This window comes from Aegilops tauschii, chromosome 5 (genome assembly GCF_002575655.3).
Source record: "Aegilops tauschii subsp. strangulata cultivar AL8/78 chromosome 5, Aet v6.0, whole genome shotgun sequence".
Classification (NCBI taxonomy): Eukaryota; Viridiplantae; Streptophyta; class Magnoliopsida; order Poales; family Poaceae; genus Aegilops; species Aegilops tauschii.
Genome location: NC_053039.3, coordinates 147,531,078 through 147,537,803, shown reverse-complemented (window position 1 = coordinate 147,537,803; position 6,726 = coordinate 147,531,078).

Genomic DNA, 6,726 nt, shown 5'->3' with positions numbered 1-6,726 from the left:
GGTGATGCGTAGAAAATTTTAAATTTCTGCTACGTTCCCCAACATCTACTTCACTAAACATCTCCATATGAGATACAATTACTTGTAGGGAAATGCAAGAGACCTCAGTTATGATGATGCACTAGGTCCATAGCCGGGACTTTGTGTATGTTCTCAAAATGTGTTTGTCGAGTGCTCATTAAGAAAGTTTCTATACAAGTTTCTGAACGAACTCCTTAAGAAAAGTTCTCCAAAAGTTCCCTGTGAAAGAATCCTTTGAAGCATCTGGTCGTCACAAACGTTTTGACTACTTGTGGAGCCAAAACGGACTCCGTATGAGTCAGATATCCATGTTTCAGTTAACACTGCGCAAAACTGATTCCGAACGACAGTTACAGACTAGTTCTTGTTTAGTTGCATTCGATTTTTTCCATTCTACATCACTAAACATCTCCATATGATATCCAATTACTTGAAGGGAAATACAAGAGACCTCAGTTATGATGATGCACTAGGTCCATAGCTGGGACATTGTGTATGTTCTCGAAATGTGTTTGTCGAGTGCTCATTAAGAAAGTTTCTATACAAGTTTCTGAACGAACTCCTTAAGAAAAGTTATCCAAAAGTTCTCTATGAAAGAATCCTTTGAATCATCTGGTCGTCACAAACGTTTTGACTACTTGTGGAGCCAAAACGGACTCCGTATGAGTCAGATATCCATGTTTCAGTTAACACTGCACAAAACCGATTCCGAACGACAGTTACAGACTAGTTCTTGTGTAGTTGCATTCGATTTTTTCCATTCTACTTCACTAAACATCTCCATATGAGATCCAATTACTTGTAGGGAATGCAAGTGACCTCAGTTATGATGATGCACTAGGTCCATAGCTGGGACTTTGTGTATGTTCTCAAAATGCGTTTGTCGAGTGCTCATTAATAAAGTTTCTACACAAGTTTCTGAACAAACTCCTAAAAAAAGTTCTCCAAAAGTTCCCTATGAAAGAATCCTTTGAAGCATCTGGTCGTCACAAACGTTTTGACTACTTGTGGAGCCAAAACGGACTCCGTATGACTCAGGTATCCATGCTTCAGTTAACACCGCGCAAAACTGATTCCGAACGACAGTTACAGACTAGTTCTTGTGTAGTTGCATTCGATTTTTTCCATTATACTTCATTAAATTTCTCCATATGAGATACAATTACTTGTAGGGAAATGCAAGAGACCTCTGTTATGATGATGCACTAGGTCCATAGCAGGGACTTTGTGTATGTTCTCGAAATGCGTTTGTCGAGTGCTCATTAAGAAAGTTTCTGAACGAACTCCTTAAGAAAAGTTCTCCAAAAGTTCCCTATGAAAGAATCCTTTGAAGCATCTGGTCATCACAAACGTTTTGACTACTTGTGGAGCCAAAACGGACTCCGTATGAGTCAGATATCCATGTTTCAGTTAACACTGCGCAAAACTGATTCCGAACGACAGTTACAGACTAGTTCTTGTGTAGTTGCATTCGATTTTTTCCATTCTACTTCACTAAACATCTTCATATGAGATCCAATTACTTGTAGGGAAATACAAGAGACCTCAGTTATGATGATGCACTAGGTCCAGTGCTGGGACCTTGTGTATGTTCTCGAAATGCGTTTGTCGAGTGTTCATTAAGAAAGTTTCTATACAAGTCTCTGAACAAACTCCTTAAGAAAAGTTCTCCAAAAGTTCCCTATGAAAGAATCCTTTGAAGCATCTGGTCGTCACGAACTTTTTGACTACTTGTGGAGCCAGAACATACTCCGTATGAGTCAGATATCCATGTTTCAATTAACACTGCGCAAAACTGATTCCGAACGACAGTTACAGACTAGTTCTTGTGTAGTTGCATTCGATTTTTTCCATTCTACTTCACTAAACATCTCCATATGAGATCCAATTACTTGTAGGGAAATGCAAGAGACCTCAGTTATGATGATGCACTAGGTCCATAGCTGGGACTTTGTGTATGTTCTTGAAATGCGTTTATCGAGTGCTCATTAAGAAAGTTTCTATACAAGTTTCTGAACGAACTCCTTAAGAAAAGTTCTCCAAAAGTTCCCTATGAAAGAATCCTTTGAAGCATCTGGTCGTCACAAACATTTTGACAACTTGTGGAGCCAAAACGGACTCCGTATGAATCGGATATCCATGTTTCAATTAACACTGCGCAAAACTGATTCCGAACGACAGTTACAAACTAGTTCTTGTGTAGTTGCATTCGATTTTTTCCATTCTACTTCACTAAAAATCTCCATATGAGATCCAATTACTTGTAGGGAAATGCAAGAGACCTCAGTTATGATGATGCACTAGGTCCATAGCTGGGACTTTGTGTATGTTCTCGAAATGCGTTTGTCGAGTGCTCATTAAGAAAGTTCCTATACAAGTTTCTGAACAAACTCCTTAAGAAAAGTTCTCCAAAAGTTCCCTATGAAAGAATCCTTTGAAGCATCTGGTCGTCACGAACATTTTGACTACTTGTGGAGCCAGAACGTACTCCGTATGAGTCAGATATCCATGTTTCAATTAACACTGCGCAAAACTGATTCCGAACGACAGTTACAGACTAGTTCTTGTGTAGTTGCATTCGATTTTTTCCATTCTACTTCACTAAACATCTTCATATGAGATCCAATTACTTGTAGGGAAAAGCAAGAGACCTCAGTTATGATGATGCACTAGGTCCATAGCTGGGACTTTGTGTATGTTCTCGAAATGCGTTTGTCGAGTGCTCATTAAGAAAGTTTCTATACAAGTTTCTGAACGAACTCCTTAAGAAAAGTTCTCCAAAAGTTCCCTACGAAAGAATCCTTTGAAGCATCTGGTCGTCACAAACGTATTGACTACTTGTGGAGCCAAAACGTACTCCGTATGAGTCAGATATCCATGTTTCAGTTAACACTGCGCAAAACTGATTCCGAACGTCAGTTACAGACTAGTTCTTGTGTAGTTGCATTCGATTTTTTCCATTCTACTTCACTAAACATCTCCATATGAGATCCAATTACTTGTAGGGAAATGCAAGAGACCTCAGTTATGATGATGCACTAGGTCCATAGCTGGGACTTTGTGTATGTTCTCGAAATGCGTTTGTCGAGTGCTGAACGAACTCCTTAAGAAAAGTTCTCTATGAAGAATCCTTTGAAGCATCTGGTCGTCACAAACGTTTTGACTACTTGTGGAGCCAAAATGGACTCCGTATGAGTCAGATATCCATGTTTCAGCTAGCACTACGCAAAACTGATTCCGAAAGGCAGTTACAGACTAGTTCTTGTGTAGTTGCATTCGATTTTTTCCATTCTACTTCACTAAACATCTCCATATATGATCCAATTACTTGTAGGGAAATGCAAGAGACCTCAGTTATGATGATGCACTAGATCCATAGCTGGGACTTTGTGTATGTTCTCGAAATGCGTTTGTCGAGTGCTCATTAAGAAAGTTTCTATACAAGTTTCAGAACGAACTCCTTAAGAAAAGTTCTCCAAAAGTTCCCTATGAAAGAATCCATTGAAGCATCTGGTCGTCACAAATTTTTTGACTACTTGTGGAGCCAAAACGGACTCCGTACGAGTCAGATATCCATGTTTCAGTTAACACTGCGCAAAACTGATTCCGAACGACACTTACAGACTAGTTCTTGTGTAGTTGCATTCGATTTTTTCCATTCTACTTCACTAAACATCTCCATATGAGATCCAGTTACTTGTAGGGAAATACAAGAGACCTCAGTTATGATGATGCACTAGGTCCATAGCTGGGACTTTGTGTATGTTCTCGAAATGCGTTCATCGAGTGCTCTTTAAGAAAGTTTCTACACAAGTTTCTGAACAAACTCCTTAAGAAAAGTTCTCCAAAAGTTCCCTATGAAAGAATCCTTCGAAGCATCTGGTCGTCACAAACGTTTTGACTACTTGTGGAGCCAAAACGGACTCCGTATGAGTCAGATATCCATGTTTCAGTTAACACTGCGCAAAAGTGATTCCAAACAACAGTTACAGACTAGTTCTTGTGTAGTTGGATTCGATTTTTTCCATTCTCCTTCACTAAACATCTCCATATAATATCCAATTACTTGTAGGGAAATGCAAGAGACCTCAGTTATGATGATGCACTAGGTCCATAGCTGGGACTTTGTGTATGTTCTCGAAATGCGTTTGTCGGGTGCTCATTAAGAAAGTTTCTATACAAGTTTCTGAACGAACTCCTTAATAAAAGTTCTCCAAAAGTTCCCTATGAAAGAATCCTTTGAAGCATCTGGTCGTCACAAACGTTTTGACTACTTGTGGAGCCAAAACGTACTCCGTATGAGTCAGATATCCATGTTTCAGTTAACACTGCGCAAAACTGATTCCGAACGACAGTTACAGACTAGTTCTTGTGTAGTTGCATTCGATTTTTTCATTCTACTTCACTAAACATCTCCATATGAGATCCAATTACTTGTAGGGAAATGCAAGAGACCTCAGTTATGATGATGCACTAGGTCCATAGCTGGGACTTTGTGTATGTTCTCGAAATGCGTTTGTCGAGTGCTCATTAAGAAAGTTTCTATACATGTTTCTGAACGAACTCCTGAAGAAAAGTTCTCCAAAAGTTCCCTATGAAAGAATCCTTTGAAGCATCTGGTCGTCACAAACGTTTGGACTACTTTTGGAGCCAAAACAGACTCCGTATGAGTCAGATATCCATGTTTCAGTTAACACCGCGCAAAACTGATTCCGAACGACAGTTACAGACTAGTTCTTGTGTAGTTGCATTCAATTTTTTCCATTCTACTTCATTAAACATCTCCATATGAGATCCAATTACTTGTAGGGAAATGCAAGAGACCTCAGTTATGATGATGCACTAGGTCCATAGCTGGGACCTTGTGTATGTTCTCGAAATGCGTTTGTCGAGTGCTAATTAAGAAAGTTTCTATACAAGTTTCTGAACGAACTCCTTAAGAAAAGTGCTCCAAAAGTTCCCTATGAAAGAATCCTTTGAAGCATTTGGTCGTCAGAAACATTTTGACTACTTGTGGAGCCAAAACGTACTACGTATGAGTCAGATATCCATGTTTAAGTTAACACCGCACAAAACTGATTCCGAACGACACTTACACACTAGTTCTTGTGTAGTTGCATTCGATTTTTTCCATTCTACTTCATTAAACATCTCCATATGAGATCCAATTACTTGTAGGGAAATGCAAGAGACCTCAGTTATGATGATGCACTAGGTCCATCTCTGGGACTTTGTGTATGTTCTCGAAATGCGTTTGTCGAGTGCTAATTAAGAAAGTTTCTATATAAGTTTCTGAATGAACTCCTTAAGAAATGTTCTCCAAAAGTTCCCTCTGAAAGAATCCTTTGAAGCATCTGGTCGTCACAAACGTTTTGACTACTTGTGGAGCCAAAACGTACTCCGTATGAGTCAGATATCCATGTTTCAGCTAACATTGCGCAAAGCTGATTCCGAACGTCAGTTACAGACTAGTTCTTGTGTAGTTGCATTCGATTTTTTTCATTCTACTTCACTAAACATCTCCATATGAGATCCAATTACTTGTAGGGAAATGCAAGAGACCTCAGTGATGATGATGCACTAGGTCCATAGCTGGGACTTTGTGTATGTTCTCGAAATGCGTTTGTCGAGTGCTCATTAAGAAAGTTTCTATGCAAGTTTCTGAACGAACTCCTTAATAAAAGTTCTCCAGAAGTTCCTTATGAAAGAATCCTTTGAAGCATCTGGTCGTCACGAACGTTTTGACTACTTGTGGATCCAAAACGGACTCCGTATGAGTCAGATATCCATGTTTCAATTAACACTGCGCAAAACTGATTCCGAACGACACTTACTGATTAGTTCTTGTGTAATTGCATTCGATTTTTTCCATTCTACTTCACTAAACATCTCCATATGAGATCCAACTACTTGTAGGGAAATGCAAGAGACCTCAATTATGATGATGCACTAGGTCCATAGCTGGGACTTTGTGTATGTTCTCGAAATGCGTTTGTCGAGTGCTCATTAAGAAAGTTTCTATACAAGTTTCTGAACAAACTCCGTAAGAAAAGTTCTCCAAAAGTTCCCTATGAAAGAATCCTTTGAAGCATCTGGTCGTCACAAACATTTTGACTACTTGTGGAGCCAAAACGTACTCCGTACGAGTCAGATATCCATGTTTCAGTTAACACTTCGCAAAACTGATTCCGAACGACAGTTACAGACTAGTTCTTGTGTAGTTGCATTCGATTTTTTCCATTCTACTTCACTAAACATCTCCATATGAGATCCAATTACTTGTAGGGAAATGCAAGAGACCTCAGTTATGATGATGCACTAGGTCCATCGCTGGGACTTTGTGTATGTTCTCGAAATGCGTTTGTCGAGTGCTCATTAAGAAAGTTTCTATACAAGTTTCTGAACGAACTCCTTAAGAAAAGTTCTCCAAAAGTTCCCTACGAAAGAATCCTTTGAAGCATCTGGTCGTCACAAATGTTTTGACTACTTGTGGAGCCAAAACGGACTCCGTATGAGTCAGATATCCATGTTTCAGTTAACACCGCGCAAAACTGATTCCGAACGACAGTTATAGACTAGTTCTTGTGTAGTTGCATTCGATTTTTTCCATTGTACTTCACTAAACATCTCCATATGAGATCCAATTACTTGTAGGAAAATGCAAGAGACCTCAGTTATAATGATGCACTAGGTCCATAGCTGGGA